The sequence below is a fragment of the Siniperca chuatsi genome, linkage group LG5, assembly GCF_020085105.1.
Source record: "Siniperca chuatsi isolate FFG_IHB_CAS linkage group LG5, ASM2008510v1, whole genome shotgun sequence".
NCBI lineage: Eukaryota > Metazoa > Chordata > Actinopteri > Centrarchiformes > Sinipercidae > Siniperca > Siniperca chuatsi.
In genome coordinates, this window is record NC_058046.1 from 32,870,487 (window position 1) to 32,896,529 (window position 26,043).

The 26,043-nt window shown below is 42.9% G+C and overlaps 1 protein-coding gene across 7 annotated transcripts in view; it reads left to right on the forward strand.

The window, feature by feature from the left end:
- apba1a (amyloid beta (A4) precursor protein-binding, family A, member 1a) overlaps positions 1-26,043 on the forward strand; it is a 96,886-nt gene that overhangs the window by 23,471 nt on the left and 47,372 nt on the right. For 4 of the 7 annotated variants that reach the window (XM_044195700.1, XM_044195707.1, XM_044195704.1 and 1 more), the window contains one exon: positions 19,743-19,814. The exons of the other annotated variants lie outside the window; for them this stretch is intronic. The gene's annotated coding sequence lies outside the window, so the exon portion shown is untranslated. The remainder of the gene's footprint in view (positions 1-19,742; positions 19,815-26,043) is intronic. 7 annotated transcript variants of the gene reach the window in all.

Genomic DNA, 26,043 nt, shown 5'->3' on the forward strand with positions numbered 1-26,043 from the left:
TTTTGGGTAAAGGCACTTTTGGTAGGCTCAAGTTGTCGTATGCTGTGCTGTGTAGTGGTATGTGGACCCAAAGGCAGATGACCAGGAAGTGGTATGAGATGAAGTAGCCGGATGGCTACCGTGTTTATTGGGGGTGATGTGGTTTACAGGCAGGTACAGGCAGACCAGTAGGCAGACAGGAAATGAACAGGCAACAGGAAAATGGATTACCGGCTGGCAGTGGTGGAAACAGGGAAGTGAGTCCGATGTGGCTAAACAGTCCAAAAAGGGAGCAGGCAAAGTACAAAATCCAGAATCCAACCAAGGGCCACAGGAGATAAAGAATCCAAAGCAGAACTCACGGTAAGAATGCCGGGGAACTGGGCACAGGAACCAGGTACAACAAAAAGTGCACCAAACGGCGACACACACACAGGTCAGGAACAAAACTCAAGGCAAGAATCATACCAGACAGGAACAACACCATGTGTAACAACAATGACCCAACACTGAATAAAGACATACACGGACTAAATACCCTAGGGGAGGTGAAACCATGAGACACAGGTGCAAACAATCAAAACTGGAGGGAAAACAAATACAGGAAGTAAAACCACAAAACACACAAGGAAAGGAACACACTACAAAATAAAACAGGAGATGACAGAACCTTAAACTATGACACAAGTATATTGATAGTTTGGTGAATTCTGAACTAAATTAGGGTATCGTGACTTCTGTTGTTTCATTCAGGATCCCTCTGAAACGGTGTTGGAACAATGTACTAAAGAACAGTTGTTGAAGACTGCTGACCATGTTAACATTGATATTGGGGCAAATTGTCTGAAGGAAACGGTAAAGAGCATTCTGATAGCTAATTTGATGGAAGAGGAGATTTTGGTAAGTGGAAAAATCTAAGCAGTTGTCTAGTGTGTCTATGTCTTCAAAGACAAATCTAACATTTGAGCAGTGAGTTGACTGAACAGTTTACAGCTGCTGGTACACCTTCTGCTGCTCGATTTGACATTCCCGGTAATTTGAATTTGCTGCCGAAATTTTATTCAATTTGATTTATAGAGCACCAATTCATAACAGAAGTTATCTCATTGCACTTTTCCTATAGAACAGGTCTAGACGGTACTATTTATAATATGTTAATGACAAAGACACATTCCAAAGATACATTCTTTTGTATGTTTGAGTGGCTGGCAGATTCTAGAAATTGGCCTGATCAGGACCACACCTTAATGCTACAGTGTGTTTTTACTGGTAAAGCCCAAGAGGCATATGCAGCTTTAACAACTGAAGAATATAAAGACTATGATAAGGTAAAAGCAACAGACCTGAAGGCCTATGAGTTGGTTCCAGAGGCTTACAGAAAACATTTTAGGAACTGGAGAAAATCTGATAGGCAAACGCATGTGGAATTTGCTAGAGATTTGGTTGTGCAGTTCAGTCGCTGGTGTTCTGCATCCAGTGTTGGTTCATTTGAAGAACTGTGCATTCTGGTTGTTCTTGAACAATTTAAACAGTACCTGTTTAAACAGTACCTAGCTATATTGCCACATACATCAATGAATGTAAAGCAAAGACTCCAAATGATGCTGCTGCCCTTGCAGATGAATATGTATTGACACATAAACGTGCAGTGGTGTGAAAAAGTGTTTGCCCCCTTCCTGATTTCTTTTTTTTTTTTGCATGTTTGTCACACTTAAATGTTTCAGATCATCAAACAAATTTAAATATTAGTCAAAGATAATACAAGTAAACACAAAGTGCAGTTTTTAAATGAAGGTTGTTATTATTAAGGGAAACAAAATCCAAACCTACATTAACATATTTAAATTTGTTTGACGATCTGAAACATTTAAGTGTGACAAACATGCAAAAAAATAAGAAATCAAGAAGGGGGCAAACACTTTTTCATACCACTGTATCTTTGGTGATCAGAAACAGAATGACTTTGGTCCAAAAGCTATTGTTGACAAGTCTCAGTCAGGGTTGGATTCAGTTTTTCTCAAGCGAGGTACAGACTCTTATATGAAAAATTATAGTTTGTAATTACAAAGTCACAAGTAAATTCTACTGTGCATTGACTGTTGCCTCTACAAAAAATAGGTTGGTGTTTCTGTTTCAGATGCAAACTAAAGAGAGATTGTGGCAGGTTATTCACCATTCATTTCTGAGGGGTTTGTATCTCTTACTGGGCAGTGATGAGAAAATTGCTGTTAAAATACTGTGGGATTCTGGTGCCTTTAATACTTTTGCACGTGAGTCGGTCTTGCCTTTTTCTCCACAGTCAGACACAGGAAGTTGTGTCCCCATTCGAGGAATGGGTTTAACAATATTTTTGTTCCTGTGCATAAGGTGTTTTTGTCCCTTATCCTAGTACAGGGAGATGTGGAGGTTGGGGTGTGTTCAGAACTGCGTTTTGAGGTAGTCGATGTCATCCTGGGCAATGATGTAGCCGGAGCACATATATGGCCCGACGTATTGATGCCTGATGAGCAACCAAGGGTGCCAACTGTCATCTGCTGTAAAGCATCAGGATTTCGATGTACCAGATCAGACAGTATCTTCAGCTTGTGCAGTAACGTGGTCCATGATTGCGTCAGTTAGCAAAGTGAAACATGATTTACAAAAAGGTGTCAAGTTTGCTTTGTCCTTACCTGCTGACCTCTCGTCTGTGTCTCATACAGAGTTGGTGGAGGCGCAAAAATCGGCTCCCTCTTTAAGGTATCTGTTTGACTGTGTGGTGCCAATGTCTGAGGTGGAGAAAAGGTCCCCAGTATATATCCTACAAGATGGTTTGTTAATGAGGAGGTGGGTCCCTTATGGGGAAAATTTGGCTTGTGGGGTTGTGGAGCAGGTGGTTTTGCCTATTAAATATAGACCGTCTGTACTTAAAACCGCTCACGACAGTACAGCTGGTCATATGGGAGTGACTGTGTTAGTCCTCTGCTGTGTTCAAAGTCAGGCTGTAGCTACTTGCTAACAGTAATGTGTCTTTTGACTAGATATCCAGCTGCATATCCTCTGTGTGCAGTCTCTGCCAGATCAGTGGTTAAGGATCTCAGTCAGTTCATCTCAGTGTTCAGGGTTCCCAAAATAATTCAGTGATCAGGGCTCCAATTTTACATCTCTGCAGTCAAGGTGCACTAGAGCGATTTCACCAGCATTTGAAATTTGTGCTTATTGTACTGAGCTAAAAGCCAACTGGGAGGAAGGGCTGCCTTGGCTTTTATTTGCAGCTAGAGATTTTGTACAAGAAAGCACTGGTTTCAGCCCCAGTTACCTTATGTTCAGTCACACAGTGCGTGGCCCTCTGGCCATTGTACAGGGTAAATGGAAGTCCTCCAAACCTGAGCAAAATCTGCTAGACTATGTTAATGTGTTTAAACAGAGGCTTTATGAGGCTAGTGAATTGGCTAATGAGAACTTGGAACTTGCTTGGAAAAAAATGAAACGACTGTATGATCGCAAGGTTGTACAACACAAATATGGCCCAGGAGACCAGGTTTTGGTGCTGTCACCGTTTCAAACTTTTTTTGGTCCTCGCACTGTTTTGTGTCAAGTGTCGGAGCTCAACTACTTGGTTTCTATGCCTAATAAAAGAAAAGCAGCCAAAATCTGTCATGTAAATTTACTAAAACCATACCATGTTCGTGTCTCTGATACAACTGAGTCTGTGCCATGTAGTAATCCTGCACATCTTGTGCATGCATTTGTTACTTCTAGGTTGGACTATTGCAATTCCTTATTATCAGGCTTCCCAAATAAGTCCCTTAAGACTCTCCAGTTGATCCAGAATGCTGCGGCACGTGTACTGACAAGAACTAGGAAAAGAGATCATATTTCTCCAATATTAGCTTCTCTGCACTGGCTCCCTGTAAAATCCAGAATAGAATTTAAAATCCTTCTCCTCACCTACAAAGATCTTAATGGTCAGGCACCAGATCTTAAAGATCTCATACCTTATTATCTGACTAGAACACTGCGCTCCCAGGATGCAGGATTACTTGTGGTTCCTAGAGTCTCCAAAAGTAGAATGGGAGCCAGAGCCTTCAGTTTTCAAGCTCCTCTCCTGTGGAATCAGGTCCCAGTTTGGGTTCGGGAGGCAGACACCATCTTCACATTTAAGAGTAGGCTTAAGACTTTCCTCTTTGATAAAGCTTATAGTTAGGGCTGGCTCAGGTGAGCCCTGAACCATCCCTTAGTTATGCTGCTATAGGCCTAGACTGCCGGGAGACTTAATATTAACACTACAATTACATTTCTACTATTTTAAAAATTCTAGGTGGTATCTAGGCCTCCCTCTCTCACACCCCCACCCCACCCCTTTCCTGAAACCTCAGTTATCAGTCTTTGTTTTCGGATACTCCGTCTCGCATGTTCTTGATTCAACATGATATTGGTGATGCTCTGCCCCTTAAACAGCGTTTCTATCAGAGGTCTCCTGAAAAACGAGAAATATTTGAATCTGTTACATACATGCTGGATAATAGATTGGCTGAACCAATTCTTCTGCTTGGGCTTCTCTATTTGCTGGTTAAAAGCCAGATGCCAGCCAGTCTTTCAGGCCTTGCACAGATTTTTGCAAGATTAATGCGGTTACAAAACTAGATTCCTACCCACTACCTAGGATGGAAGATTGCGTAGATCAAGTCGGGGCAACAAGAGATTTGCTCGTTCATCACTCCATCTGGTCTCTACAGTTATACTGTTATGCCATTTGGGTTGTGTAATGCACCCCCAACATTCCAGAGACTCATAAATAAGGTTTCTGGTTTACAGGGTTGTGTAGTGTATCTAGACGATGTCATCATCTATAGTGGCAGGTGGGAAGAGCACCTCAGCAGGATACAGCCATTGTTTGAGAGGCTGGTCTGGGCATGTTTAACGGCCAACTTAGCTAAATGTGAGTTCACCAGAGCCAGTGTTACATATCTGGGAAAAGTGGTGGGGCAAGGACACACTCTTCTACCATCTATCATATATACTATTCTACGCTATCATACACTATGATAATATCACACACCTGGCATCCAGCATACCTCAGAGGGCCTTTTTTTGAAACCCTTCCATCTCTGATGACTCACATCTGCCCTGCCGTCTTGACCCCATTGTTACCACAGATGTAGTTAAATGACTACCCTGTCCATTAACAACTTTTCCAACATGTCTTTTTAAGGGGAAAAAAAAGCTTATTAACACTGCCACCCACTACATGAATTTTAAAGACTGAATTCTAACATTACATGTTCTTGTTGGGTGAAGCCCTGGAGAAAGGGATATGCTTAGTTCTCTGTTTATTTGTGTAATGCAATGCAACGGCCTTTCAACATTGGATTTTTCTCTTTTTTTTTTGGCAGGTGACCTGAGTTCTGAGATGTGAAGACCAATTAAATAAGGCGTGCAGTCTGTTTTCCTTGTGTTGTACTTTTGTTCAGTTTAAGTATGCACTGACCTGGATAATTAGGATTTAATTTTTCTTAATTTTTTCTGTTAATAAATGAAAGGACATTTTATATCTTATGCTTTCTCCTATTATCCAATGTTTTTCATGTATTTTCATTTTCTAATATTTGCATATTTTCAGTTTTGAATTTATATAAATTTTCAAATAAATGACTTCACTGTAATATGCCATCTGTGTCATTTATTTGATGTCAAAAAGACAGGTTAAATGGCTAAGTTAAACCTTGGTAAAACCTTTTATTGAACATCTGATAAACGTCGATGTAGGTGTTGAAAAGATGTTGAAACAATGTCTAGGCTAAGAATTTTTTTATCAGAATAAAGAAGAATATTATCAGGCTGCCCAAATAAGTCCCTTAAGACTCTCCAGTTGATCCAGAATGCTGCGGCACATGTACCGACAAGAACTAGGAAAAGAGATCATATTTCTCCAATATTAGCTTCTCTGCACTGGCTCCCTGTAAAATTCAGAATAGAATTTAATCCTTCTCCTCTTACTGGTCAGGTACCATTGTATCTTAAAGAGCTCATAGTACCTTATTACCCAACTAGAACACTGCGCTCCCAGGATGCAGGATTACTTGTGGTTCCTAGAGTCTCTAAAAGTAGAATGGGAGCCAGAGCCTTCAGTTTTCAAGCTCCTCTCCTGTGGAATCAGGTCCCAGTTTGGGTTCGGGAGGCATACACCATCTTCACATTTAAGAGTACTCTTAAGACTTTCCTCTTTGATAAAGCTTATAGTTAGGGCTGGCTCAGGTTAGTCCTGAACCATCCCTTAGTTATGCTGCTATAGGCCTAGACTGCCGGGAGACTTCCCATGATATACTGAGTTCCTCTCTCCTTCTCTCCCTCTCCATCTGTATCCATTTTTATCCCATTAATGCATGTTACTAACTCTACATTTCCCATAGTTCTGTGCTTTCTCATCTCTCTCCTCTCTCCTTCTGTTGCTTTCAGCAGGTATTTCTACCTCCAGAGCTGCAGAGACTCAATCTGTGGTTGTGGGCCACCTGCTGCCCCCGTGTTCCTGCTCGACAACTGCTACTACAATTGTTGTTATTGGCTTTGCTACTATTCAATCCAATTTTATTTATATAACGCCCAATTCATAACAGAAGTTATCTCACTGCACTTTTCCTATAGAGCAGGTGTAGACAGTACTCTTTATAAACACGGCAGTGGCGGATGGTCGCCCACCATTGAGTCTTGTTCTGCCCAAGGTTTCTGCCTGTTAAAAGGAAGTTTTTTCTTGCCACTGTCGCCAAGTGCTTGCTCATGGTGGGATTTGTTGGGTCTCTGTAAATAATATTATAAAGAGTACGGTCTAGACCTGCTCTATAGGAAAAGTGCAATGAGATCACTTCTGTTGAACAGCGCAATATAAATACGACGGTGTAGTCCCTCATTCGTCCAGGAGTGTTCTATCGTAGAAAAGGTTTCAGTCGTAGTCATCTGGACACTGTTTTCAGAATCAAATCAGAATGACTTCCGGATGGGAGCCGAAACGTCTTGATTCTGAAAACAGTGTCCAGATGTCTACGACTGAAACCTTTTCTACGATAGCGCAATATAAATAAAATTGAACTGAATTGAATCCTGGCAGATAGATAAAGCATTGCCACTGGTTCTTTTCGGGGCTGTGTTCACTACATCATCAAGGGGGGATCTCATTACAGCCAAGGACCCAGCAAGGAACCAGCTGGGATCCGCCACATATCTGCATGGGCCCTGTCATGGACCAGCTGGCAATTCTAGATGGCTGCATCTGTAAGGGGCTGTGAGGGTGTAGTGGAAACATGTCATCACATGGCTTGGCACTGCTAAAGCAGACTGACCCGGGCCCATGGAAAGACCCTTTTAGTTTTATGGAAACATGTATATGGAGGGGTTGCTCTTACTAATACAAAATGTCACAAAGCACAAAAATATAGTATAACCTTTATAATTAAAGACTGAAAATGTGTGTTTCTCCTTACATTGTTATATAAACCTAAACATTACCTAGGTGTCTAATTTCAGTATTGGGCTGCAAACAAACCTCACTCTGGCTGCTTGTGTCAGCAGACTCTTTTGATCACTATCCAAAGCAAAGCAACAATGAACAACAATATACAATGTCGATATACAAGTCAGACTGTCTGTAAATTGTAAACAAGAATACGGGTGCAGAGTCCAAAGAGGGCTAGAATAAATATTGAATGAATAATGCAATAGGTTACTTTATATAAATGATGTAGGTGGATATGTACAGTACAATATGCATGTGATTGGTTGGCACCTCACCTGACTGTCCGTTGTCTGTTCCTGTCCTGTTTGGTGGCCGATCCAAACTAGACAGTGATGGATATGCAGAGAACAGACTGGAGTAGAACAGAGTAGAACTGGATCAGTAGCTCCTGAGGCAGGTTGAACTTCCTGAGATGGTGCAGGATGTACACCCTCTGCTGGGCCTTTTGATGATTGTGTCGATGTTGGACGTCCCAGATACCTGAAGGCTTCCACAGCAGACACAGTTCTGGTGATGGGAGGCAGTGTTCGGGGGCTTCTCCTGAAGTCCACTGTCATCTCTGCCGTTTTGAGCGCGTTCAGCTCCAGGTTGTTATGACCGCACCAGAGGGTCAGCTGTTCAACTTACCGTCTGTATACAGACTCTACACCATCCTGGATGAAGCCGATGACCATTGTGTCGTCTGCAAACTTCAGGAGTTTAACAGACGGGTCTCCTGAGGTGAAGTTGTTGGTGTAGAGGGAGAACACATCCCTGAGGGGCACCTGTGCTGATTGTCCGAGCTGGGTGAGTTTAGAGCGGAGGACTTCTGGAATGCTGGTGTTGAATGCCGAGCTGATTTCCACAAACATGATCCTTGCATATGTCCTGGGGGGAGCCGAGGTGTTGCAGGATGTAGTGCAGTCCCATGTTGACTGCATCATCTAACTGACCTGTTTGACCGGTATGCAAATTGCAGGGGGTCCAGCAGGGGGCCTGTGATGTCCTTCAGGTGGTCCAACACCAGTCTTTGAAAGAATTTCATAACCACAGACGTCAGGGCAACAAGCCTGTAGAGCCAAGGCTTGTTTTAGCATTATCAGTTGCTTTTAAGTTATGTTTTTAACATTTTTAACCCACTGATCGGAATTGATCTCAGTGGTTTTACTAGTCTTTTACTATTTTATCACAGCTCCGTTGGTTTTACGAGACTTCCCCGCTTGCCTTCCTATCAGATTACACTTTGCTTACTGTGCCTGCTACTGCTTGGCTGGACTTGTTTTTAGCTTGGTGGCTAAGCTAACAAACACAACTATGCCAACTACGTCCTGTGAGGACTGTGTGTTACTCCTGAAAGCAAACCGAACAGATCGCTGACCTTAAGGAGCATATTCAGCTGCTTTCTGATGAACTCCAGAAGAAAGACTCTTTTGACCAGACTGTTATTTCTGGTCCTATTGCCATACTAGCCGGGCATGTCAGCAGAATCCTCAGCCTCCCCACTTGGCTCCAGTCTGCCTGCAGTGTTCAGAATAAAGATTATATTGACAATTTTAATCTGTTTTGGGATCACTCTTCCCTCTTTAGGACTGATAGAGTCCACCCCAACAGGCTGGGTAGCTGAATGTGAGCGGCTAACTTGCAGTACGCAGTACAGTCCGCTCCATGTGACTGACCCCCCCCCCCGGAACCTCCATCTCCATCTCCGCCTACAGTGGCACGTCAGAGCACTGTTCCCCCTGCTAGCTCCCCCCACCGGCCTCATGTGTCATTACCCCTCTTTTGAATTCTCATCCTACAGACCATTATTAGGCACAGAACCTCCCCTTCCACAAGGCATATCTAGAGGTGGAAATAAAAACTTACAACAATTTTGGCCTCTTGAATCTCTAGCATATCTTGATAATAAGTCTTTTATCCTTAATGATTTTATTGTTTCTAATTATCTGGACTTTTTTTATGATTACTGATGATGATGAGACATGGCTGTCCCCATGAGACACTGTTCGTCAGCTTCAATCAGGTGAACAGAGAGAGAGAGAGAGCAGGAGGAAAGAGAGCATACACTAGCACAATGCAAATTCCACATAGAATTTGAAAATAATAATAATGTAATGGTAGAGGTAATATTAATGCAATAATAATAACAATAATAATGATAGAAATAATAATAATAAGACCAATAATAATTGTAGTAGCAGGTGTTGAGCAGGAACATGGGGGCAGTAGGAGGCCTGCAATCATAGATCCAGACTCTGCAGCTCCAGAGACAGAAAAACCTACTGAAAGTGACAGGAGGAGAGAGACGAGAAAGCACAAAACTACAGGAGAGAGAAGATGTCGAGTTAGTAACATGCATTAATTGGATAAGAATGCGTACAGAGGGAGAAGAGGAGAGAGGTGCATCATGGGAAGTCTCCCGGCAGTCTAGGCCTATAGCAGCATAACTAAGGGATGGTTCAGGCCTCACATGAGCCAGCCATATCCATAAGCTTTATCAAAGAGGAAAGTCTTTAGCCTATTTTTAAATGTGGAGATGGTGTTTGCCTCCTGAACCCAAACTGGGACCTGATTCCACAGGAGAAGAGCTTGATAACTGAAGGCTCTGGTTCCCATTCTACTTTTAGAGACTCTAGGAACCACAAGTAATCCTGCATCCTGGGAGCGCAGTGTTCTAGTCGGATAATATGGTATTATGAGATCTTTAAGATACGATGGTTCCTGACCTTTAAGAGCTTTGTAGGTGAGGAGAAGGATTTTAAATTCTATTCTGGATTTTACAGGGTGCCAGTGCAGAGAAGCTAATATTGGAGAAATATAACTCAGAGGTTCCTTATGGTGGTGCTGGAGGCCAGGGCAATGCCAACTAGAATAACTGTCTTTTCTAGAGTAACTCTTATCTTAAGGTGAAGAGTATCAGGTCCCAAATTCAGCCTGACCCTTGCATTCTCTCCATTCCCCATGTTAATTCTGCCTCTTTTACCCAGTTTCAACCCATTACAATGTCAGTGTTAGAGACTATAGTTTCCCTTATGAACTCTTACTCTTCCTTAGATACCATCTCCACTAAGCTGCTCAAGGAGGTATTTTCCACTGTAAACCCTGTTATCTCACACATTTTTTAACAATTGTCTGGCATCTTGTTCTTTTCCAGATAGTTTTAAGCATGCCATTGTTCACCCATTAGTAAAGAAACCTAATTTGTACCCCCTGTCCTTACGGTTCTGAATAAAGTAATCTCATCTCAATTGATATCTTTTATGAATAATAATAGTCTTTTTAACTGTTTCCAGTCTGGTTTTCAAGCACATAGTATTGAGACTACACTTGTTAAAGTTACTAATGACCTACTGCTGACTGCAGACAGAGGTGACTGCTTGATTTTAGTTCTTTTAGATTTAAATGCTGCCTTTGACAGTCAATCCTAGTATCCTCTTACATCGCTTAGAGACTTGGGTAGGAATCAAGGGCTCAGCTCTTAGCTTACTATGTCCATAACTCTCCAACAGAACTTTTTCTCTTGCTCTGGGTAACTCTACTTACTCGATGGCTCAGCTGAGTTGTGGTGTCCCTCAAGGCTCAGCATTGGACCCCTTCTGTTTTCTATTTACATGCTTTTTCTTGGCCAGGTTATTCAAAATCATCATGTGCATTACCATTTTCATGCTGATGACACTCAGTTATACATGCCGTCAGTAGGTGATTTGTTAATTTTTAACAGGGGGATGGCCCAATGGAGCAATGTCTTATGTTCCGAGACTTAGGTTATTATTAAAAGCGGCAATGCGAAGCGCCACTGCGAGACAAAGCACAGAGCATCTTTTGAGCAGGTTAATAAGGGGGACGGATTTTAGTCATTTTGCTAACAAGGGGATGGCATCCCCCCTCGTCCCCCCTCAATTCGCCTACTGCATGCCGTTAAAACCCACAAATCCTAGCAGCCTAACAAATCTTACAACCTGCCTCTCTGATATTAAATCCTGGATGTCCCAAAACTTCCTTAAATTTAAAGATGTAAGTCTGAGGTCATTCTGTTCGGTCCCCCAAATTCCATCAGCTCTTTTGATGCTAATCTTGGCTGTCTGTCAAACAATATTAAGCAGGCTTCTAGGAATCTAGGGGTAATATCTGATGCTTCCCTGTGTTTTGATGATCAAGTCAAAAATGTTGTTTGGTTATGTTTCTTCAAGATAATCTCTAAAATTAGGTCATAGTGGTGATTTATAGAGATGGGGTACACTCCCTACCTAATTTCAGTCTAGACTTTCAGTCATTCATCAAGATGAATACATTGCCTTGTATCAATTTTATCTGCTCAATAATACCTCAAGCCCTACCGGATGGCTATAGGAAGAAGTTGAATTCTGTTATCAGCACTTTTTTCTGGAACAAGAAAAAACCCAGAATCAAACTTTCTACTTTGTAAAGGCAGAAATTATCAGGAGGTGTTAACCTGCCTAGTTTTGAATAGTACTTATGGTGTTTTGCTCTGCATCCACTAACTGGTTGAATCCAGAGACTTGTGTTTCATGGCGCCCCATTGAAAAACAATTAACATATCCACATAATCTACCAAATTTGGTATTTTCCAACATACCCCATAAGATAGTCAAAAGAAACTTTGGGCCAATTATATCATCATTGAGTGTATGGCATAAAGTCCAGCAATTTGCCAAAACTTACAACAAATTCTTTCGTCAATCTCCAATTTTCCATAACTATTTTCTTTTGATAGATGGGAAGCCAATTTTCTTTCCATAGTGGCGTGACAAAGGTGTTCATACTCTCCGAGACTTTGTAGGGCAACAAGGTCTTTGTGGAAGATTTACAAAGGTCATTAAATAGATTTTGGGAAAATGTCTGAAGAATTATGTCTAATATTATTGAGAGAGCCAACCCACACTCAGTGTCTCCTATCTACAAATGATAAGCACCTGCTAAAAGGATTGTAGCTTGTCACTAGAAATCACCACATGCACGGTTGATGAGGGAATGGCTCTCTTCTTACCGAGATATTGCACAGCTGGAGATGGGGGATGGTTTTGGGAGGAATGGATAGGTTGTACTGGTAGTTTTGCTAATGTTTGTTTGCTGTTTTTGTGTTTTTATGTTTTTACAGTATGTATGGGCACTGCCTTGGTTCATCATGTCAGGGGTTGGAGGGTTGGGGTGGAGTGGGTTGGTTGGAGGAAAACAAACACTGTGTCTTGTTTGCCTTGTGTCACTTTTGTGATTGTGATGGTGCTTCCCCTTCCTTATCAAGAATTGAGAATTTGTCTATTGGTAACTCAAAACCCAGTGGTTCTGTCACCTAAAATGGTCCGACGTGGGAAATCAGACTGTGGAAATGCTCAAACTGCAGACAGCTGACCAAAATATCTGAGCTGCCAGAAATCCAACTGATCGTCTAAAAGAGAGATAGTTGATAGATCAGGTAGTTAATTGGATGTCGTGACCCCCCCCTAAAAACTGAACATCAACAAATCTGGCAGAAATTTGGGCATGGGGCACAATACATGCATTTATACATGCTATTATCATATTCCCAACTACTTAAAAGCAACATATTATGATAAAAGGTTCAGGAGGTAACTTTTATAAAAATAACTGCTGAAACTGTCACTATAGCCTGACAGTAGTACATGAGACAGATAATCTGTGAAAAAATCCTCCTCCTAGTGCTCCTAATGTCATTTGCAAGAATCCACCGCGCCTGAACGAAACAAACAACCAATCAGAGCCCGGAGGAGTCTCTAACGCAGTGTCAATCACTGCTTGTACACACGCTGCGCAGCCCCCCTCCCCCACGCATTCTCACTCCTTTGAGCTCAATATCTTAAGAGTGCAGTTTCAGGAGGAGCTTCGCAAACACAAGAGAAACCCCCAACAATAAAAAAAACTGCCCATCCCTCCTTTGCCAACAAGAGCTTACATGGCAAAGACATGTAGAAGACAGACGACGAAAAGCAAGCTAAAAAGAAGTTTATCAGAGCCTGAGATAACACAGGAGTCAACATCGAAGCAGCTTTTCCAAGGCCGAGAGAGATATGGGACCTGAAAGGATTCAAAACAGAGACTGATTTAGCCACATTTCTCCTTGACAGGTAAAATTACCCTGCTTCATCAAAATGTAATCACATTGCCGAGATGGCTACGTTTACTGTAACACTATAGCGTAGCACATAGATCTTATGTTACTGCGATGTTGCAATCAAGCTAACGTTAGTGAATGGTAAATGGACTCAGTTGGATACTAATCATTCACACACTGAGCTTCAGTGTCTTGCCCAAGGACACTCCGACCTCATTAGCTTGTTCCCAATGCGCTGTTTTATGATGTATTTTGCTGCTTAGTTAGCTCTATTATTTACCACAGTTTCTGTTATCAAACACCTAAGCACTGCAATAAGCGTATCCTAGTTGTTTTGACGAATAGAATTTGCTGTAGATTACTTTTCAGAGCGAAAAGATTTATTTCCGCTGGTTTGATAGTGTATCTCTCAATGCAAAAGCTGCGCTTGTTGGCCAACAATGTTGATATTTCACAACAGTAATGTCTAGTCCAGGTGTAGCTCTAGCCTTGGTCACTTTCACGTTGTGAAATGGCAAAATACATCCAGTGAAAATCACAGCGCCTTTTTTGAACTTATGCTGGGTGCAGCTTCTTCAAATGCAGTCTGTCTCTCTGTTTATAAGCTGATAATAACCCCCAGCTTACATAAGTTTGGAGGTTTATTTATTTATTTTATTTCAAAACTACTTGTCTTTTTTTCCCTCAAGATGTAAACATACATAAAGTAAACTGTGTGATCACACATCTAATTCTTTCTGCTCTTTCCACAGGCCAGACATTGCCACAGACAGAAAGGCTTGCCTTTGCATCAAGAAGAATCAATTTGCCTGACATAATTAACACCAATATACCTGTGTATTATTAATCTTCAACCCACTACTTTGTACTATTTTATTCCTATGAAAAATAAAGCTTGACAATATTTCTACAGCGTCATTATTTATGTTTTGATAAGCTTCTTAGACATTGCATGTGTAGTACTGACTCGGTGAATGTCATTGCTCCAAATTAAGGTCTTTATATTGTTTTGAATTGGTCTGAAAAGTATTGTGATAATACAAAATGGTAAAGTGTTATATTTGTTTTTACATTTATGCAATTAGAAACAAATCACTTTAAAAACACACTTTATTGTAAAATAAATGAGGTGGCATATATATTTAATAAAACAATTTGGAGATATAAAAATAACTGGTTAAAAAAATACTAAATCTATGTACAGTATATTGCACAGCACTCAAACTATTTACATTACATAAGGGTAACAGCAGCTGTACCCTCCTAGGAATGAAACCCCTCTTTTGTCCGTGAGGATCTGGAAATCGGTAACGAATTGAACAGACACAGCACCTTGGTATGACCAGTCTGTGACCATGTCCTCAGTGCCGAGGTCCTCCCGACGCCCTCTGCCCTATCTTCCGTGGCCCCTGCCTGAGGCACCTCGTACACGGCTTCCTCGTCTACCCGCCTGTCTGCTCGTAGAAGCAGCTGTGGGGGTGGAATCCCTCATCTGAGTCCATTGTCTCAGTCTCAAAACTCTAGCGGTATCAATAAATATAGATAAAAATGTCAATCATCTTGCAAGGTGACAAATGTACATTAAGTTATCCTGCTGTAGTAGCTAATGTGCTAGCTAACGTTAGCTAAGTAAACAAGTCAAGTTAACCTGTTTTATTTCTAAATACACAGGTAATGAAATGGTGAACAAATATCTAGCTAAAATATAGCCAGGCATAGTTAGTATTTCGTTCTTCCCGGCGTGTGCGCCATGTTGTATACCTGGCCTCTTCAGTTGCCGTGGTTACTAGCCTGCGCGTGAATGAACTGAAGCTCAGCGGAGCAAGAGGAAAGAGAGCATTCAGTATCACAATGTAAATTCCACATATAGATTTAAAATAATAGTATGGTAATGGTAATAATATTAATAAAAATAATAGTAATGATAGGAGTAATAATAATAATAAGACTAATAGTAATAATTGTAGTAGCAGGTGTTGAGCAGGAACATGGGGACAGAAGTACCTGCTGAAAGTGACAGGAGAGAGACGGGAAAGATTATGATCATATCTTCTCAGTGTAACTCAAAATACATGCCTTTTTTATTCCCTTTTAAAAAAAAAAAACATTGTATAGCCACCATCTCATTGTCTTAAATTTAATGGCTTATATAGGAACATAATAGTTCTTATCTTCATGTGTCCATACTTAACTTTTACATTTTAAGATGGTAAAAGACATCACTTAATCAATGACAGAGATCAGTTGAAACATGCTGATATTGGCGATGCTTCATTTTTTAATTTTTCTATTGTAAAACTATCAGTAAAGTTACCACTCTGTTACAAACTGTATGCGACTGTACGCGCGAGAGTGGGTCCACTTGATTACTATCCCAGCTGGGCAGAGTTTGCCATGAAATTAATGTAAAATAAGAACATCCAATGACATGGACCCAATGTCAGAATACCGGGTGCTAGAGAGCCACCACGGAGTTTTGCTGGATTAAAAAAACGTGGGGGGTGGGGGGGGGCATCCACTGTCCCTAGGGGATGTTATGCTCAAGCCACAGTAGCAAAGTGGAAACATTTGACAGAGTGCAATTTTATTTCTTGACAGTTGTATTCTATTAATAATAACATCCATCCATCCATCCATCCATTTTCTTCCGCTTATCCGGGGCCGGGTCGCGGGGGCAGCAGTCTAAGCAGGGACTCCCAGACTTCCTTCGCTCCAGACACTTCCTCCAGCTCCTCCGGGGGGATCCCGAGGCGTTCCCAGGCCAGCCGAGAGACATAGTCCCTCCAGCGTGTCCTGGGTCTTCCCGGGGCCGCCTCCGGTGGGACATGCCCAGAACACCTCCCGAGGGAGCGTCCAGGAGGCATCCGGATCAGATGCCCTAGCCACCTCAGCTGGCTCCTCTCAACGTGGAGGAGCAGCGGCTCTACTCGAGCTCCCCGTGTGACTGAGCTCCTCACCCTATCTCTAAGGGAGCGCCCAGCCACTCGGCGGAGGAAGCCCATTTCGGCCGCTTGTATCCGCGATCTTGTCCTTTCGGTCACTACCCAGAGCTCATGACCATAGGTGAGGGCAGGAGCATAGATTGACCGGTAAATCGAGAGCTTTGTCTTTCGACTCAGCTCCTTCTTCACCACAACGGTCCGATACAGCGCCCGCATCACTGCAGGCGCTGTACCGATCCGCCTGTCAATCTCACGCTCCATCCGTCCCTCACTCGTGAACAAGACCCGAGATACTTGAACTCCTCCACTTGAGGCAAGGACTCCCCACCTACCCGAAGAGAGCAAACCACCTTTTTCCGGTCAAGAACCATGGCCTCAGATTTGGAAGAGCTGATTCTCATCCCAGCTGCTTCACACTCGGCTGCAAACCGTCCCAGTGCATGCTGCAGGTCCTGGTTTGAAGAAGCCATCAGAACGACATCATCTGCAAACAGCAGAGATGAGATCCTGTGGTTCCCAAACCGGACACCCTCCGGCCCCTGACTGCGCCTAGAAATTCTGTCCATATAAATTATGAACAGAACCGGTGACAAAGGGCAGCCCTGGCGGAGTCCAACATGCACCGGGAACAGGTCTGACTTACTGCCGGCAATGCGAACACAGCTCCTGCTCCGGTTATACAGGGACCGGACAGCCCTTAGCAAAGGGCCCCGGACCCCATACTCCCAGAGCACTCCCCACAAAGCGCCCCGGGTCGAATGCCTTCTCCAGATCCACAAAGCACATGTGGACTGGTTGGGCAAACTCCCATGAACCCTCGAGCACCCGATGGAGAGTATAGAGCTGGTCCAGTGTTCCACGACCGGGACGAAAACCACTCTGCTCCTCCTGAATCCGAGGTTCGACTATCGGACGAATTCTCCTCTCCAGTACCCTGGAGTAGACCTTACCGGGGAGGCTGAGAAGTGTGATCCCTCTGTGATTGGAACACACCCTCCGGTCCCCTTCTTATACAGAGGGACCACCACCCCGGTCTGCCAGTCCAGAGGCACTGTCCCAGACCGCCACGCGATGTTGCAGAGACGTGTCAGCCAAGACAGTCCCACAACATCCAGAGACTTAAGATACTCAGGACGGATCTCATCCACCCCTGAAGCCTTGCCACCAAGGAGCTTGCCAACAACCTCAGTGACTTCGGCCAGGGTGATGGATGAGTCCGCCTCCGGGTCCCCCAGCCTCCGCTTCCTCTTCGGAAGACGTGACAGCGGGATTGAGGAGATCCTCAAAGTATTCCTTCCACCGTCCGACAACATCCCCAGTCGAGGTCAACAGCTCTCCACCCGCACCGTACACGGTGTTGGTGAAGCACTGCTTCCCCCTCCTGAGCCGTCGGACGGTTTGCCAGAATTTCTTTGAGGCCGACCGATAGTCCTCCTCCATGGCCTCTCGAACCTCTCCCAATCCTGAGTTTTTGCCTCTGTGACCGCCACGGGCTGCAGCACGCTTAGCCTGCCGGTACCTGTCAGCTGCCTCGGGAGTCCCACGAGCCAACAAGGCCCGATAGGACTCCTTCTTCAGCCTGACGGCATCCCTTACTTCCGGCGTCCACCACCGGGTTCGGGATTGCCGCGCGACAGGCACCAGAAACCTTGCGACCACAGCTACGAGCCGCCGCATCGACAATGGAGGTGGAAAACATGGTCCATTCGGACTCAATGTCCCCATCCTCCCCCGGGATCTGGGAGAAGCTCTCCCGGAGGTGTGAGTTGTAGACCCTGCTGACAGCGGGCTCCGCCAGACGTTCCCAGCAGACCCTCACGATACGCTTGGGCCTGCCAAGTCTGTCCGGCTTCCTCCCCTGCCAGCGGATCCAACTCACCACCAGGTGGTGATCGGTTGACAGCTCCGCCCCTCTCTTCACCCGAGTGTCCAAGACACGCGGCGGAGGTCAGATGATACGACAACAAAGTCGATCATCGACCTCCGGCCTAAGTGTCCTGGTGCCACGTGCACTGATGGACACCCTTGTGCTTGAACATGGTGTTAGTTATGGACAAACTGCAACTAGCACAGAAGTCCAACAACTGAACACCACTTGGGTTCAGATCAGGGGGGCCGTTCCTTCCGATTACCCCTCTCCAGGTGGCACTGTCGTTGCCCACGTGGGCGTTGAAGTCCCCCAGTAGAACAACGGAGTCCCGGGCGGTGCACTGTCTAGTACCCCTCCCAGGGACCCCAAGAAGGCCTGGTACTCTGCACTGCCGTTCGGCCCATAGGCCGCCACAACAGTGAGAGACCTGTCCCCCACCCGAAGGCGGAGGGACGCGACCCTCTCGTTCACCGGGGTAAACTCCAACACGTGACGGCTGAGCTGTGGGGCTATGAGCAGGCCCACACCAGCCCGCCGCCTCTCCCCGCAGGCAACGCCAGAGAAATGGAGCGTCCAGCCCCTCTCGAGGAGACGGGTTCCAGAGCCCAGGCTGTGCATGGAGGCGAGGCCGACTATATCTAGCCGGTAACGCTCAACCTCCCGCACAAGCTCAGGCTCCTTCCCCAGCGAAGTGACATTCCATGTCCCTAGAGCCAGTTTCTGTGTCCGGAGATCTGGTCGAAGCCCCTGCCTTCGACTGCCGCCCAGATCTCTCTGCACCGGCCCCTTACGGATCCTCCTGCGGGTGGTGGGTCCACGGGAGGACGGCCCCACGTCGCTCCTTCGGGCTGTGCCCGGCCGGGCCCCGTGGGGAAAGGCCCGGCCACCAGGCGCTCGCCGTCGAGCACCCACCCCAGGCCTGGCTCCAGGGTGGGGCCCGGTAGCGCCCAATCCGGGCGACGTAACTGGCCTTGGTTGACAATTCATAGGGGGCTTCTGAACCGCTCTTAGTCTGACCCGTCACCCTGGACCTGTTTGCCATGGGTGACCCTACCAGGGGCATAAAGCCCCAGACAACATAGCTCCCAGGGTCATTCGGGTACTCAAACCCCTCCACCACGTTAAGGTGGCGGTTCAAGGAGGAGTAATAATAACATTCAAACATTAAAGGCAAAAGAATGTACATGCTTTTAAATCTGGAATAAGTATAGCTAATTTACCATGTAAGAGTGTGTTGACCATAAATAAGTTGTCAAAAACACTGGAAACTGTTAATTTCTGTAATGTTGAGCTCTGATTTGCTAGTGAGGGTCTCCAAAAGGTTAGATTTAACAGATAATTGTCTAAACTGCACAAAGGTTGTAATTCCTTTGTGTTCTCATTTCTCTGTTCTAGGATGGATTTGAGTGGGGGGAAAAAACACAGAATCTATATCTATTGCTGTCAATTTGCACCTGGTAACAGAAGGTGAGTGACCAACACAATTTTTTTATTTTATTTATTTATTTTTTTAAAATCGGTAGTTCTTTACATTACAGCTTTGTTTCTCTGGTACAGCTGAGTATGTGAGAAATGTCAAGTCAATTTTATTTATATAGCCCAATATCACAAATTTGCCTTAGGGGGATTTACAATCTGTACAGCATGTGATACTGTCCTTAGACCCTCAATTCAGATAAGGAAAAAATATGAAAAAACCATAATGTTTATGTTTACATTCAGTGTTACTCACACTTTAGGTGCCCAGTTCCCTTATTTGATCGTTCCTTGCTCTATCTGGTCCGCCTTCATGTATGATGTCCCAACGTTCTTATTTCTGCTCTGGGATCACTGAGGCAATATGAGCAAGGATACAAGACAAACTTCACTTAAGTCTTTCACTAGACTGAAATTGGATTCACTTCTTTATTAAAAATCTGTTTGCGATTGGATGCTGAAACTGATCAGATCTTATACTACATCACTGCAGTTTTATACCATACTGAACAGACAAATAACTGAACCAACTTAAGACTCCAAAATTGTAAAAATTATTTGTTTTCTGATTCACCATGTAGTTGAAAATAATGGATCTGTTACGTATAGGCTTTGGGCAGAAAGCATGTGGATGATGGCAGGGCGGAGACGCTGGCACAGGAATCCTGCAACACAGGAGAAAAATCACGTTATCAAAGAGAATAAGTATAAGCACAAAACGAACACTAGAAACTCTTTCCAAGTGCGATATGGCCAAAAGTCACACTACCACTAGAAAGGACGGAACAATGTGGCGATGAGTGGCTGCAGAGCTGAGGTATTTGAGCTGAGAGTTGATGAGTAGATTGAAGCCAGGTGTGGAGCTGAACCAGGTGCCAGGAGAGGTAGCAGCACATGCACACATACAAACAGGGGAGGAGGAGACAGGGGAAAACACAGGAAAACCCAGAGTCACGGCCGGAGCTGTGACGGGATCTGTGTTAACTGTAGGTCTGATTAACAAAGAACCATAAAAAACTTGACTTGAACGTGATTCATTACAAAGGTTTCCCCATTCATGATCTATCATCTGTCCTTTTAATCTGCAAATTATCATGGCTAATATTATAGTCAGGAAGAAAGATGTCTTTCAGCAATAACTGCAATATTTGGTTTTCCTATTTTAGTTTTTCCTATTTATTGATATTGATATTATTCATACCTCCATTACTTCTGTGCAATATCTTAATAATCTCAATAAGCTACACTTAACTTGACAGTACATGCACCACTACTTATTACTTATATTATTACATTGTATTATTATACTGTATTATCATCATCAACCGGTAAACCAACTTGGTACTTCACACTTATTTTATTTTATTTTATACTTATACCCACCTGGTACTTAATTTATTTTCTGACCTGTTTTTATAGTGTATTGTATTATATTTTTTGCTAGTACTTTCTCCTGTGTACACTGACGTAAAGGCGAGCTGCTGTAACAAAGAGTTTCCCTTCGGGGATCAATAAAGTATTTCTGATTCTGATTCTGAATAAACACATTTTAATTTTAATTTTAATTTCCATTTAGTCACATGTGAGACTGAAAATCCCTGTGCATAGGGTAGAAACTATAGCTTGATGTGAGATAGATTTACATAACTTCCACTTTCCCTAAAACATTTTTTCCACAAATTATTAGACATTCTAATCTGGATTATTAAATAATGAGTTTAGGGACATCTCATTAATCTGAAAACGTGTTTCCTCCTTTCCTCCTCTTTCTTTGCATTTTCCTTGCATCATCTTCAGTGGCATGGACTAAGACATTGGGGAAAGACGCAAGTGAGGGAAAAGTTAAAATTATAAGGGAATTGGTATGTACCCATTATGTGTATGCTTGAGTTCTAACAAACATGTTGGGTGCATTTCCTTCTTCATAAAACATTTGCCCATTTTTCTTAAAAGCACGAAACCTTTCTTTACCACCATACTTGCTAGCAGTCTTCTTCTTCCCTGACTTTGTTGGTGTGTCACCTATTGATCAGTGGAATGGTGTAAAACCATTGGCAGGAATTTGTATTTTGTCATGTGCATGTTTGTGCCAGTGCACGTGCATCCTTGAGTGTGTGCCCAAGAACAATCAAAACTGGCATGCACAAAAACATTGTTTATGGTGCTTCTAGTGGTCAAAACTCTACAAGGTATCGCCAAGGGATTATTAAATGAAAGAGGTGAGGACTGACCTCCTCATAGCTATGAATGGTTTAATTGAAGTTATTATGGATACATATAACCAGTATAGAACTTGAGTCATCTCAGCCCTCTAACAAACCTTAAGGTAAACCAGAGGAAGCTCAATGCTATACATAAAAACTAAAAAAAGAGCTAAATATTGCAATCTCAGAGGAAGAATGGTACAAAATGTATGTCACACAACAAACTCAACAAACTCACTGTACACTTCCTGCTCAGCAACGAACAGCAGACAGACTCAGTCAGAGAGCAGCTGGTGAACATAGTGGAGCATCTAGCAGCTAAAGAGCCAGATATTTCCCTCAGCAGCTGGTGGAGACCAAAACAGTGAATATTGGTGTTATGTCTACAGCTTGTTCCACTGAACCCCCAAAAAATCAGTGAATGTCGTTTTTGCTGCACATTAATATTACTTTAAACTAAGCACTGATGGCAGATGGTAGTTTCTGTGTAATAATTATGAATCTGGGCTGTAAAATGCCAGACTACCTATTTTTACATACTTTTATAGTAATAACCCACTGTCTGTGTGTCCTTGGTCTGCAGTTCCCCTAAATGACCTAGTTCTCTGCATTTTGCACTGAGCACTGGGTTTGGGGTGGTGGTTGAGACAGTGACCTTAAATGAAAATTAATTTGGATGATATACAGCACTCTTAGCTTATTACCATTACATGGTACAGGATTTTAAAAAAGTAAACAGGAAAGCAAATTGTTCATCCTGCATCATTTTCACACTACCAAAACACAACATGCCAGCCAAATTCACATGCTGTGTTTTTGCATTTTAGCCAACTGAATAAGCATATTAAGATGTTACAATATACATTGTTGTGGGTTTTACTAGTAGACACATAAATAACAAAAGCCTTTAAATTTTCCACCTGTGTTTCCAGCTAGTGATCCTGCCACTTAGTATTAGGGCTTTGCATTCTGTCATTTTGGTCTAGTTCTTTGTTTTTCATTTGTGCTTTTTTGTTTTATAACTATGTAAGATTGATAGATTTAATAATAAATAGATTTTCTCATATTTAGTATTCTATTGATCCTTTAATTTTTTTTTAATGATCCTGTCATTGTCATGGTAATGTTGCTTGAATGCAAACTGAGTGGCATGATTTTTGTTGACAGTGTCAACACTGGTTCATTCCCATCACCACACATATTTTGTGGAGAGTAATGAACATTGCAGCCTCTAGGGGCCACTGCTGAGGCTTTAGACTGTCAGTCTGGTTTCATTTTGAAGGCTGGTTCAATTTACCACTCTCTGTCTGCTTGGCTCTCATATGTGTTGTGTATTCTGGCCAAAGTATGAGAAGTCAAATTTGGCCTAAATTTAAGATGAATCTGGGCTGTAAAATGCCAGACTACCTATTTTTACATACTTTTATAGTAATAACCCACTGTCTGTGTGTCCTTGGTCTGCAGTTCCCCTAAATGACCTAGTTCTCTGCATTTTGCACTGAGCACTGGGTTTGGGGTGGTGGTTGAGACAGTGACCTTAAATGAAAATTAATTTGGATGATATACAGCACTCTTAGCTTATTACCATTACATGGTACAGGATTTTAAAAAAGTAAACAGGAAAGCAAATTGTTCATCCTGCATCATTTTCACACTACCAAAACACAACATGCCAGCCAAATTCACATGCTGTGTTTTTGCATTTTAGCCAACTGAATAAGCATATTAAGATGTTACAATATACATTGTTGTGGGTTTTACTAGTAGACACATAAATAACAAAAGCCTTTAAATTTTCCACCTGTGTTTCCAGCTAGTGATCCTGCCACTTAGTATTAGGGCTTTGCATTCTGTCATTTTGGTCTAGTTCTTTGTTTTTCATTTGTGCTTTTTTGTTTTATAACTATGTAAGATTGATAGATTTAATAATAAATAGATTTTCTCATATTTAGTATTCTATTGATCCTTTAATTTTTTTTTAATGATCCTGTCATTGTCATGGTAATGTTGCTTGAATGCAAACTGAGTGGCATGATTTTTGTTGACAGTGTCAACACTGGTTCATTCCCATCACCACACATATTTTGTGGAGAGTAATGAACATTGCAGCCTCTAGGGGCCACTGCTGAGGCTTTAGACTGTCAGTCTGGTTTCATTTTGAAGGCTGGTTCAATTTACCACTCTCTGTCTGCTTGGCTCTCATATGTGTTGTGTATTCTGGCCAAAGTATGAGAAGTCAAATTTGGCCTAAATTTAAGATGACTTTCACACTGTAACTGAGTGTTGTGCCTTTTCCCCCATTTCAATTAGATGGCAAGAGGCAAAGTGAGTGCTATGATGGCAGCCACAGTACCAACAAGCATGCTCTCTTTATAATGGTTCTGCATGAATATGACCTCAGTTCAGTTACCATTGCTCTTGTGGGGGCACAATCTGTTAAAACATTTGTCCTGTTTGCCTTTTTCCACTTAAAATCTTAAGTGTTTTCTTTCTGCCCCTTTATTTTTTGATGATCAGTCCCTGGGGAGAATAATAAACGATGTAATTCTGTGGGGTCAAAATGAGCAGACTTTGGTGTTTGAGAACAATGAGAGAAAGCAAAGGAATTCCTTTGTTTAGGACGATTATTGTACTGAAAACTGAATCAACTCAAATGATGAGCAGAGTTTAATGAACCACGACTGAAGAGACATTGTGCTATAGTAGATGTGTTGATGTTTCCTCTGACAGCAATGACTGAGCCTGCAATTAACTATATGTCAATGGCCCGGTGTTGAGTGAGGAACAATCAGTAGACCAATAGGAGGGAGCCATATGCAGATCTTATGTTGGACAGATGTCGCTGTAATGACATGGCCGCAGTCAGGTGTGTTGCAGTTTAATAGATTTCATTGTATTTTTGCAGATTATTATCCCCATTTTAATCCAGTTTGAAATTACTCTGCACTACAGAGGGAATTGCACTGGTTGCACATAGTTTTTGTTTATTTTCCATATGATGTTTTTTATTCTTACAGCATGGTCAAAATCCTGAGCCAGTTATTATCTTATCAGTCAAACTGATTATGTGCATGTTGACAGCATAATGAATTAATCCAATTTGCATACAAATACATTTTAAATTAACAACTGCCACTGAGTGCTCTTGAGCAAGGCAGTTAACCCCCAGTTCCTTCAATGGTTACACACTGCAGCTCTATAGCAGTGTGAGACATGCTATCAAAAACATATACTGTAGAGGTCAGTCAACTTACCGTGGGTAAATATTTCATATCATGGGTTCTTCAATTGGATTTACCTGATTAACAAAATCCACTTTAGGTCCTGGGAGACTGTGGACCCCAGAAACCTGAAGGCTTCCATAGCAGACACAGTGCTGTTGGATATGGTGATGGGGGGCAGTGTGGGGGGGGCTTCTCCTTAAGTCCACTGTCATCTCCACAGTTTTGAGCGTGTTCAGCTTCAGGTTGTTCTGACTGCACCAGAGGGCCATCTGTTCAACCTACCATCTGTATGCAGACTCCTCACTGTCCTGGATGAGGCTGATGACTGTTGTGTCGTCTGCAAACTTCGGGAGTTTAACAGATGGCTCTCCTGAGGTGCAGTTGTTGGTTTAGAGGGAGAAAAGTAGAGGGGAGAGCACTGCATCCTACGTAATCCATTGACCTGTTAGCCTGGTAGGCAAACTGCAGGGGGTCCAGCAGGGGCCCTGTGATGTCCTTCAGGTGGGCCAACACCAGTCTCACGAATGATTTCATGACCACAGAGTGACTGCCCAGTTAATGGTTCTCCACAGTGTGGGGCTCCTATGATTTTTCTGCTAATATTGTAATTATACTTGTGGCAGGTCCATTGGGTAGCCTCTCCCTGATCAAGCATTGGATAGCTTTAGCACTGGTAAAGTCCCTCTCCTTGCTACCAGATTCCATTCTCTCCATGTTGGTTTTGTTGTCATTCACTGTTTCACTGTTCTTTTCTTTTGCCTTGTCAAAATTTTTAGTTCTCCCCGAAACTTT